The sequence below is a fragment of the Triticum aestivum genome, chromosome 3A, assembly GCF_018294505.1.
Source record: "Triticum aestivum cultivar Chinese Spring chromosome 3A, IWGSC CS RefSeq v2.1, whole genome shotgun sequence".
NCBI classification, from domain to species: domain Eukaryota; kingdom Viridiplantae; phylum Streptophyta; class Magnoliopsida; order Poales; family Poaceae; genus Triticum; species Triticum aestivum.
In genome coordinates this window covers 227,034,500-227,046,205 of record NC_057800.1, presented here as the reverse complement: position 1 = coordinate 227,046,205, position 11,706 = coordinate 227,034,500, and positions in this window count along the sequence as shown.

Sequence of the window (11,706 nt, the reverse complement as noted above, 5' to 3'; positions counted from 1 at the left end):
CAATATCGCAGGAGTCTAATAGAAGTATGTCAATATGCATATGTAGGCTTTGCTGCTGGTGTCCGCCGCACTGACTGCGGAGGTCGCCGTACTGAAGCAGGACTTTAAAGGGTCCCAGGACGAGCTCGGCCTTACCAAGAGGCAGCTCGAGGAGAATAAAGGTAAGTAGCACCTAGTCTATGTAAATGTATAAAAAGAAATGCGATTGCAAAATGACAGGATTATCATGAATTTGCCAGGGGCCGTGACCGAAGTGGCGACCCTAAAGCAAGCGCTGCCCGAGGCCGAAGATAAAGCGGCCAAGGAGCGCACCGAGTGAGAGAAGCACGAGGCTCGGGTGGGCGAGGTGCAGCAAGAGCTCCAGGCTCTTGTGGCGAAGCACGAGGCGTTGTAGCTTGACTCAAAGACGCGAGAGTCTGAGCTTGCTGCGGCCCTCGAGAGCGCAAAGTGCCAAGGCCGAAGCCCAAAAGGCCCTCCAGGAGATCGACGCAATGAAGAAGATAGCAGCGGGTAAGGCTTTCTATATGCAAAGCAAGCATGTACGAGTAAATTACCGATTACTTACCCGGATCCGGAGCTCTCCAGGAGCATTCGCAGATTTGCCCCGTAGCGTGTCCGATGCCGCACAATTTTACCAGGCCGAGGATGGAAGCTCAACGGAGAAGCTGTTCTGGTCTCAGTATACTGAGGCCGAACACCCGATGCCAATGAGTGACCAGCTGAAGTAGATGGTCGAGCTACATAAGGCGGCCGAACAGGCCATGAAGGGCTTTGTAGTCCGGCTGTGGCCTGGCGACGCCCTTCCGAACAGCTTCTTCGGCCTGGTGAGGCAGCTTGTGGATGCTTGCCCGCGGCTGGAGGTCGTCAAGCGATCCGTCTACATTGAAGGTGCACGCCGGGCTTTCGCCCGTGTGAAATTGCAGTGGGTCAAGCTAGACGCCGTGAAGCTGATCAAGGAAGGGCCGCCGGAGGGCAAGGAGCACCGTCACCCCGAGATGTACTACGAGGGTGTTCTGCCGGGTGCCCGTCTCATAGCAGATGAGTGTACAAAAGATGTAATATTTGAGTAAAACTCGCTCGTGTGATCCTGTATTTATGAAAACTCGTTTCATATGTGCTATTCAACGCTTGTTTGAATTTAAAATGTTACCTTCTGTTTGGCCGTTTATCCAATCTGAGAGATGGCCAGTCCTCGGCTTCTGCCCCCATGCCACTAGTGCTGGGGTGTTCGGGATAAACCTGAGCACTCTTGTTCCCATGTTTGGGTCCTTCGAGGGAGGCGCTCAGCACAACGAACAAGGCAATCGGACTAATAATGCTTTATCACTCTCACTTAGCCATAGAATTCTATAATTTTAAATTTCAGCGAAGCCCCTGGTATTCGGAAGGCCGAATTTGGGGCGCGATACACGCCTTTAAGCCGGACAGGGCCGGCCCCTCGCCCTAAGCGGCATAAGTCTTTAGGGACTCGAAAACCTTGCCGAACAGCGACTAGTCTCTTGCCTTATCATGACAGTCAGTTTTAGCTTTCTCTAGTGAGGTGCTAAGCCCGGCAGAACCGGGGCACAATCGCAGTAGTTCTCCTAGCGCTACCTTAGCCGATAGAGCGGAACGTAAGGTACCAAAACATAGGAGCTGGGCAAACCCAACATTTGACCAAAGACATGATTCGTAGCTGATGCATATAATGCTATAAGTTCGGGGTGCCGCACTTGTGAAAGTGTTCAGACTTTTCACACCATATTGTGGGGTACGTAAGCCCCTGGTGTATTGGCCGTACCAAAGTGTATGGTTGCAAGGTGTCGTTAATGAACACATATATGTAAAACAAGAATGCAATAATAGGCGCAGTGTTATGCATTGTTTATTCAAAAACGTGCGTTAAAGCGGAATGATAAGAATAGTGCGATAAGCAAAGAGTAGGACTGTGTCCCTTCCAAGGGCGGGCTGAGGAATAGTACTAAATCAAATATTTCGCTCGTTACTGTAATCCACCTGGGAATTCCGTGGTGTGACGTAGCTTTCTGCCTCCTTGGTCGCTGCATCATGTGCTCGGCAATAGTGCTGCCGGACAGGGTTTCCAGAGATTAAAGTCCTGAAAAAGAGAAAAATAACAAAGCTGGGAGCCCCTAGTGCGGTTTAAGCCGCGTCCTGGGGCGTGCCGCAGTTGTGCCCCCCCTCCCCACCTACGCCCATGGTATTTTCAATGCGTAATTATGTACGCGTGGCATGGATTTTGCCGTTTGGCTGGGACTGGGGTGGGGGCCACATTGCTACGCGAGCTCAGATCGCGCCAGACGGTCTGTTTGCCGATTGCTCCGAGCGCGCTTGACGGTGTCTGGGTTTTGAAACGCCGAACTGGTTGATTGCCTTGAGAGGCTGCTTTGTGCTTCTGCTGCGAGGGCCGCGGTGTGCTCCTCTGTTCAGAGAGAGCGCTCCATGTTTCCATTGACGGTAATAACTCCGCGAGGTCCTGGCATCTTGAGCTTGAGGTATGCATAATGCGGTACCGCATTGAATCTAGCAAATGCGGTTCACCCGAGCAGTGCATGATAACCACTGCGGAACGGGACTATATCGAAGATTAACTGTTCGCTTCGGAAGTTATCCGGGGATCCGAAGACCAGTTCCAGTGTAATTGAGCCTGTGCAATGGGCCTCTACACCTGGAATGACGCCTTTAAAGGTCGTTTTTGTGGGTTTGATCCTTGAGGGGTCTATACCCATTTTGCGCACTGTGTCCTGATAAAGCAGGTTCAGACTGCTGCCGCCATCCATGAGGATGTTAAATCCATCAATGATTGGGTCTAGGACCAGTGCTGCGAATCCGCCATGACGGATACTAGTAGGGTGGTCCCTGCGATCGAAGGTGATTGGACAGGAGGACCATGGGTTGAACTTTGGGGCGACTGGCTCCAGCGCATATACGTCCCTGAGCGCACGCTTCCGTTCCTGTTTGGGGATGTGCGTTGCATATATCATGTTCACCGTCCGCACTTGTTGGGGGAACCTCTTCTGTCCTCCGGTGTTCGGCTGCCGGGTCTCCTCCTCATCGTCGCTATGTGGCCTTTATCTTTGTTTTTGGCAATTAACTTGCCGACCTGCTTGAATACCCAACAATCCCTATTGGTGTGGTTGGCTGGCTTGTCGGGGGTGCCGTGTATTTGACACGAGCGATCGAGTATGCGGTCCAAACTGGACGGGCCCAACGTACTTTGTTTAAATGGCTTTTTCCGCTGACCGAGTTTAGAGCCTTTGAATCCGGCGTTGACTGCCGTATCCTCAGTATTATCGCTATTGATGCGGCGCTTATGTTTGTTGCGATGTGACCTGCTATTGCCGTCCTTGGTATCTGAGGTACCATGGTTCTTTGATATGTTATTACTGCAAGCTAGCCAGCTGTCTTCTCCCGTGCAAAAGCGGGTCATGAGCGTCGTGAGGGCTGCCATAGATTTCAGATTTTCCTAACCAAGGTGCCGGGCTAGCCACTCAATCCGGATGTTGTGTTTGAAAGCCGCTAAGGCCTCTGCGTCCGGACAGTCGACAATTTGATTTTTCTTTGTAAGGAACCGAGTCCAGAATTGTCTGGCCGAGTCTTCTAGCTGCTGAATTATGTGGCTCAAGTCATCGGCATCTGGCGGTCGCACGTAAGTGCCCTGAAAGTTGTCGAGGAATGCGGCTTCCAGATCTTCCCAACAGCTAATGGAATCTGCTGGCAAGCTGTTAAGCCAATGCCACGCTGGTCCTTTGAGCTTTAGTGGGAGGTATTTGATGGCGTGTAAGTCATCACCGCGGGCCATGTGGATGTAGAGGAGGAAATCCTCGATCCATACCGCACGATCTGTAGTGCCGTCGTATGATTCAATATTTACAGGTTTGAAACCTTCTGGGATTTGATGATCCATTACTTCGTCTGTGAAGCATAAAGGGTGTGCGGCGCCTCTGTATTGGGCTATATCGCGACGCAGCTCGAATGGGTCTTGCCCGCTGTGTTTGGCCCGGCCGGATTTACTTTTACTGTATCCGGCGTGACGTTTATCGTCTTGCATAGTGGCGCGCCCTTGTGATCCGTAGATCGATCTTGCATGTTTTGCTTTATCCTCCAATATGTCTCGTAGGTGTGGCGTGTTTCCCCATGCTTTTTTATTTGAATGGCGTCGGGGTGTGGGCTGAGCTTTTGGCTGGAATGCCTCTCTATCACGGCCACGACGTGGCCGACCAGCCGCATCATATGCTTCTTCCTCCAGTCGGGGTAGCAACCTGCACTTTGGGTAACTCTTGGAGGGGCGCTTGAGTTTATATTCCTCGGCAGCGAGGACTTCGGTCCATCTGTCAGCTACTAGATCTTGATCAGCGTGAAGCTTCTGCTGCTTTTTCTTCAGGCTATTTGCCGTGGCCATAAGCCGGCGCTTGAAGTGCTCTTGTTCGACGGGATCCTCTGGCACAGCGAATTCGTCGTCGCTGAGGCTTGCCTCGTCTTTGGAGGGGGCATGTAATTATCATCCTCCTCCTCTCCGTCTGCCGCTCTCTTAGGAGGGCTGGCTCCTCCATCCTCCTGCTCTAAATCTTGCTGGAGGGGATTATTGTTGTCTTCGGCACTATCCGGAGTGTTATTATCTCTTGTGCTGGTATCACCACTTTTGCTTTGGCGGGACTTAGAGCGGCACCGCTGACGTCGGCGCTTGGGTTGCTTCTTGGAGGGGTCATCCTCCGTTATCTCGTCGCCATTGCCTTCTTTGGGTGTATCCACCATGTATATATCGTATGATGAGGTGGTTTTCTAGTGCCCTATAGGTGCTGGTTCATGTTCGTCTCCTACATCGTCGTCCATACCGTCGATGTCTTCGGAGTCGAAGTCGAGCATGTCGGTTAAATCATCGACAGTGGCTACGAAGTGGGTGGTGGGTGGGCGTCGAATTTCTTTGTCATCCGCATCCCAATCCTGTTGGCCATAGTCCAGCCAGGGCTCTTCTGACAAAGAGAGAGATCTTAGTGAATTCAGAATGTCGCCGAAGGGCGAGTGCTGAAAGATATCCGCAGCGGTGAATTCCATGATCGGCGCCCAATCGGATTCGATTGGTAGGGGCGCGGAAGGTTCGGAGTCCGGAAAAGAGTCCGGCACCTTGGAGTCGCGGGCTTTGCAGAGGATGAGGCTGGTGTTCGGCTCGATCGCCGTTGAGACCGCAACCCCCGAAGCGGTGTCTAGCCACCCATCCTCGATCGGCGCAGTTGGCTCCGAGCTAAAGGTCGGAGCTGATGCGGGTGCGGCCTCCAGGGCACTGTTTGGTGGCAGAGCTAGGTCATACCCATCGTGACAGTGCGGCGCGCTCGGCTGTGGCTCGAATCCGTCGAAGATCAAGTCTCCGCGGATGTCAGCCATGTAGTTCAAACTTCCAAATCTGACCTGATGGCCAGAGGCATAGCTTTCAATCTGCTCCAGATGGCCAAGCGAATTAGCCCGCAGTGCAAAGCCGCCGAACATGAAGATCTGTCTGGGGAGAAAGGTCTCACCCTGGACAGCATCGTTGTTGATGATTGGAGGATCCATCGGGCCTAAAAGTGATGACACAGAGGAACTCTCAATGAAAGCACCAATGTCGGTGTCAAAACCGGCGGATCTCGGGTAGGGGGTCCCGAACTGTGCGTCTAGGCTGGATGGTAACAGGAGGCAGGGGACACGATGTTTTACCCAGGTTCGGGCCCTCTTGATGGAGGTAAAACCCTACATCCTGCTTGATTAATATTGATAATATGGGTAGTACAAGAGTAGATCTACCACGAGATCAAAGAGGCTAAACCCTAGAAGCTAGCCTATGGTATGATTGTATGTTGTAGTTGTTGTCCTACGGACTAAAACCCTCCGGTTTATATAGACACCGGAGAGGGCTAGGGTTACACAAGGTCGGTTAAAAAGGAGGAGATATCCATATCCGTATTGCCTAGCTTGCCTTCCACGCCAAGTAGAGTCCCATCCGGACACGGGACGAAGTCTTCAATCTTGTATCTTTATAGTCCAACAGTCTGGCCAAAGGTTATAGTCCGGCTATCCGGACACCCCCTAATCCAGGACTCCCTCAGGCAGGCCGCGCGCCCCTCCCCCTTGGGTCTGAATTGGACTAGGGAAGGGGGGGTGGGGCGCCCCCTTTCTTTCTCCCGCTCTTCCTTGTTGGAAACCTACTAGGAATAGGATTCCTATTCCTAGTAGGAATCCTACTTGGGGCCCGCCCCTATAGGGCCGGCCGGCCTCCCCCTTCCTCCTTTATATACGGGGGCAGGGGGCACCCTAGAACACACACTACAAAAAAATGACACATCCGTGACATTTTGGGTCGAACGATTTTTTTCCTGTCATACTTATGATACTTCTATGACGATAATTATGACAAAACTTGGTATCATCATAGATGTGGTGGGGTCGTAATTCTATGACAAAAATCATGACAGAAAATGGGCTTTTCATCCTGGGCGGGCCGGAGACACAGCTGCATGACATTCTTTGGGCCGTCGATGACGAAAAAAACCGTGGTAGAAGCGAGGGCGAGGAAAATATCGGGGTGTTCCCGGTTACGGTGGGTGGTCGGGGCCGAGCGATGTGCGTTTCTCTCGTACACGCATGCGCATGGGTGCGAGGCGTTGGGCTCTAACTAAAACCCGAGCGATTGCATTGCATGCTACGCGTTACTGAACCCGAGCGATCGATCGATGGCTGTTAACTGAACCTGATCGAGCGATTCCTTCGCTACTGCTGCTAACTGAAACCGATCGATGCTGCCTCTGGATGAACAGTGAGCGTTGCTGGGGGATTTGGATGAATAGTTCCCGATGGGGGTGGATGAACAGGACCCCGTGGTGTTGCCTCTGGATGAATAGGACCTCGATCGATTGAGCCGGTTGGGGCTGGATGAACAGGACCCCGTGGAGGACAGGATGAACAGGAGCACCCCGTGGAGGCTAGGATGAACAGTAGATGGTGGAGGGCTGGATGAACAATATCTCGTGGAGGGGTGGTTGAACAGGAGCCCGTGGAGAGGGCTGGTTGAACAATAGTCGATGGAGTAGCACGCGGTGGAGGCTGGATGAACAGGAGCCCGTGGATGAACAGTCGCAGGTGCAGGCTGGAGGAGGTCGACGGTGGATGAACAGTAGCCCCGTGGAGGCTGGAGGGGGTCGACGGTGGAGATGAACAGTATCCCGTACGCCACACCCCTCCCGATGAACAGGACCCCCGTTTCGACCGTAGCACTCTAGCACAAGTCCGTTTCCTCCGTTTTGCAGTACCCCACACCCCTCCCGATCAATAGGACCCCCGTTTCGACCGTAGGAGGTCCGTTTCCTCCGTTTTGTGGTACGCCAGACCCCTCCCGATGAGAAGGATCCCATTTCGAACATGGCCGGTCGAACACAAGGCTGTTTCCTCCGTTCTGCGGTACGCCAGGCCTCGTTTCCATCGGCTGTTTCGTCCAAGCCCTCCCGATGAACACGACGACACATTCCGTTCCGACCCAGCCGGTTGGCTCCCCATGAACATGACGATGATGCTGTTTCTCCGTTTTGACCCAACCATGTACAGGAGCCCTGGCCGTACATACGTGCGAGTAGGCGTTCGAGACCCCGCCCGTATGTACGTACGTGGCCATATTTACTTTCTTGCACCCTGGATGCTGTACGTACATGTACATGCTACATGCGCGCCTCTACATCGACTAGTATGTACGTACACGTTCGCGACCAGAATGACAATGCTACGTACGCTTCGACCAGGTGGGTCCCGACTGTCAGGCACTTCCTTGCGTGCGAAGATGTAGCTAGTGGGTCCCAGCAATCAGGGGGGCAAATCGTTTTTTTGCCGGGACGCACTTCCTTGCGTGCGAAGATGTAGCTAGTGGGTCCCCGCAGTTAGGGGTGAATCGTTTTTTGCCCGGATGCATTTCCTTGCGTGCGAAGATGTAGTTTGTGGGTCCCAGCAGTCAGGGGGAAATGTTTTTTCACGAAATACGGTGGCCCGTCCGGTGGGTCCCCACTGTCAGGTGGAGGAATAATTATTTTGCGCGCAATAAGGAGGAACTTCCTTACTGCGGCCGTGGACCCAACTGTCAGCCTCTCCATGTACAGTACTCTTCCGATGGAAGTCGTTCCTTGACCACGTTGACCACGCCGCGCCGAGAGCACCAGGGTGGTAGACGACAGCGAAGCCTAGGAAGGGGATGACACGGAGCCGGGGAAGACGCGCCAGTGGAAGCCCGCGTGGAGAGGAGTACGAGGGTTCACTACTTCGGCTGTAGTGTGAGGCTGCCGTCGTCGCAGGGCCTGGCCAGCGGTGGGAATAGTAGGGGCGGTGAGGTCTCCGCGGCAGCACAGCCGGCCACGGGAGGTAGGATCATGCGGCACGACCGGCACTGCTTTGGGCGGCTGGAGCAAGAAGACCAGAGGTTGAAGAAGCACTACACCGTTGGATAGAGATCGTACGGTCACTGGAGCTAGAATTGTTCATATTGACTAAGTTGACAAAGCACTCCGTCCCCGTAAACTTAGTAGGCCTACAAGTTAGCCACCCACCAAGGTGGGTCCCAACTAGTAGGGGGAGTATTCGTTTTTTTGTGCGTAATAAGAAGGCACTTCCGGTGGGTCCGAGTTGACAGCGGGGGGAACATTTTTTTCGTGTAATACGGTGACCCGTCCGGTGGGTCCCAGCAGTCAGGGGGGAAACTTTTTTTTTGCAAAATACGGTGGCCCGTCCGGTGGGTCCCTGCTGTTAGGTGGAGGAATCATTATTTTCCGTGTAATAAGGAGGCACTTCCTTGCTGCGGCTGTGGACCCAGCTGTCAGCCTCTCCATGTACAGTACACTTCCGATGGAAGTCGTTCCTTGACCACGTTGACCATGCCGTGTTCCGTTGCATGCATGCGTCCATGGGCGTGGTGCGTCCCCACTGTCAGCCTCTCACGTACAGTCATGTTCTGATGGATCTCGGTTGTTGACCTCGTTGACCACACTGTGTCGAGCGCACCGAAGGCCGGTGGACGAGGGCGAGGCCCCAGACTGGAACGACCTGGAGATGGGGAAGACAGGACAGTGGAGTCGCAGATGGAGAGGAGTGGGAAATTTGACCGGTTCGGGTGCGCGGCAACACAGCCGCGGTACCGCCCACGAGAGACAGGAGCAAGAACAGAGGTTGAAGAAGGAGCACAGCTGTTGGATTAACATCCAACTGTCCAGCTGCTAGAATCATTTGTTGATTAAGTTAACAAAGCCCTGCGTACACGTCCGCTTAGTAGGCCCACAAGTCAGCCACCAAATCTGACAGGTCCCAGCTGTCAATGGGAGGAATAATTTTTTCGCATAACAAGGAGGCACTTCCTTCCGTGCGAAGATACAACCGGTGGGTCCCAGCTGCTAGGTGGAGGAAATATTTTTTTCCAGCTTAATAAGGAGGAACTTTCCTTGCGTACAACCATGGACCTCGTGGGTCCCAGCCGTTAGGCTCTCCATGTACAGTCCTCTTCTGATGACTCTCGTTTGTTGACCATGCCGCACAGAGCGCAGCGAGGTGGTGGACGACGGCGAGGCCCCGGACGGGAACGACTCGGAGATGGGAAGACGCGATAGTGGAGTCGCAGATTGAGTGGAGGAGAAGGGTTATAACTGGTTCTGGTGCAGCATGGGGCTGCAGTCGGTGGAGAATAACAGGAGGTGTAGAGGGGTGGAGGGATAGCCTCACCGGCGGTGGGGTAGCGCTTCACAGCGTTGCGTGCTAAGTAGAGCCACTAGCCGCCGAAGGCCGGACCAGGCGGTCCCGGCGACGCTGGAGGAAGAAGACGAGAGATTGAAGGTGCATGCCGACCAAGTTGACAACGCCCTATGTAGGCTTCGACCTATTGGCCCACATGTCAGCCTGTAAAAATGTGGCATATATTTAACCCATGTTTTCTAGAATGTACAGTCCATTTGCTGGGCTGGGTGAACAAATAATTTCGCGTCAATGCGGCCCATTTATATTATCTAAGAAATCCCAGCCCATTTGCACTTCCTTCAAATACACGAATTAGCTGGGCTCGTTATATATATAATGTTATGTTAGAAGGATAAATTAATATCAAAAATAAACTGGAGAGGCACATTTTTATATACATAATTAACAAATTAACGAGTTATTGCTCAAAATAAAAATGAGCGCGTTATTATTACATTGGTCCTTAAAATCTTCGCAAGCTTTTGCATGCAATCATAAGGATTTTCCTTGCCTGTGAGTCAAAAACAACCAGGATTTTCCTTGCTAACTTCTGTTAAACATTTACTTCTATAAGTTAATAATGCGTGGGATGTTTTCATAATGTATATATAAGTCTCTATAAAATATACGATAATAGTAATAATATAAATATATATAATGTGGTTAAAAAATACATTGGGCTGCCGATCTTTAAGAAAAAGCCCATAGGCCGGTATGGACCTCAAAAAATAAGTTGAAACCACTGTCACCCATATGTCGTGGGCTATGCATGTTAAAATACAAAACCTAGGCCTAGTTGATACTTGTTCGCCCGCTAGAAAAAAATGATACCAGATCCCCGAGCGAACTGGATTATAGAGGGGGGCGGCGACACGACTGAAGAAGCACATCAGGAGATTTTTTTTTCTTGAGTGGATGGCTCTCGATGGCGTTTTTTACTTGCCTCTGAACCATACAACTTGTATTTTTTGCCTCCCACTCCGTGGTGGACTAGCAGCCCATTTTCTGGGCGGGCCAACCTACAGAAACCAGCACTTGATTTTTCATCAAGCCCCAAAAACAATGCAGTACTATGTTTGTTTTGAGGCCGAAAACATTACGGCAGGGGTTTAGCGGGGGAGGGGGCAAGACAGAGCAAAAAGATTAAAAAGAGCTGATGCGCCGTTGCTACCCTAACAAAGTAGGTGCAATTCTTCTCGGGAAGAAGGTGTGTCGTTGATGCCCACACGTCACATACCCCACAGTAGGCATAATAACAAGTTCACACACAAGCACAACAGAAAAGGTAAACATTCGTATCAAACTCAGGTTCACAGGACATGTTCATATTCATAGCCAACATTCACTATCAACAACTCAAAAGATTCATATATACACAAGTTCAGCATGTCTATGGATCCAAATGATTGATAGATCACACAACAATATCATAGATAATTCACAAAAAGATTCAGATATACACATGTTCATTATGTTTATGCATCCAAATGATTAAGATCACAGCCAATATGATCCATGGACGAACTTTAATTACCTAGGGTACAAACTGGTAGATGGTGTTCAATCGGAGGTACTTCTTGCTAAAATTAATGCTTGTACGAGTAAACTTTCGAGTACAAAAGAGGCAGCACATACAATCTGAACTTTGCTTGTAGGTTTATCCTCAAATAGTGGCCTCGTGCCGAGGGAGGTTTGAGCAACTTGGCCACTACTTTCATCCAACTAGTTTACTGGATCATCTTGGTCCTGTAGCTCGCCAAAATTCTACATTGCAAACTGGTAAATGGTGTTCAGTCGGAGGTACTTCTTGCTAAAATTAATGCTTCTACGAGTAAACTTTCAAGTACATAAGAGGCAGCACAGACAATCTGAACTTTGCTTGTAGGTTTATCCTCAAATAGTGGCCTCGTGCCGAGGGAGGTTTGGGCAACTTGGCCACTACTTTCATCCAACTAGTTTACTGGCTCATCTTGGTCT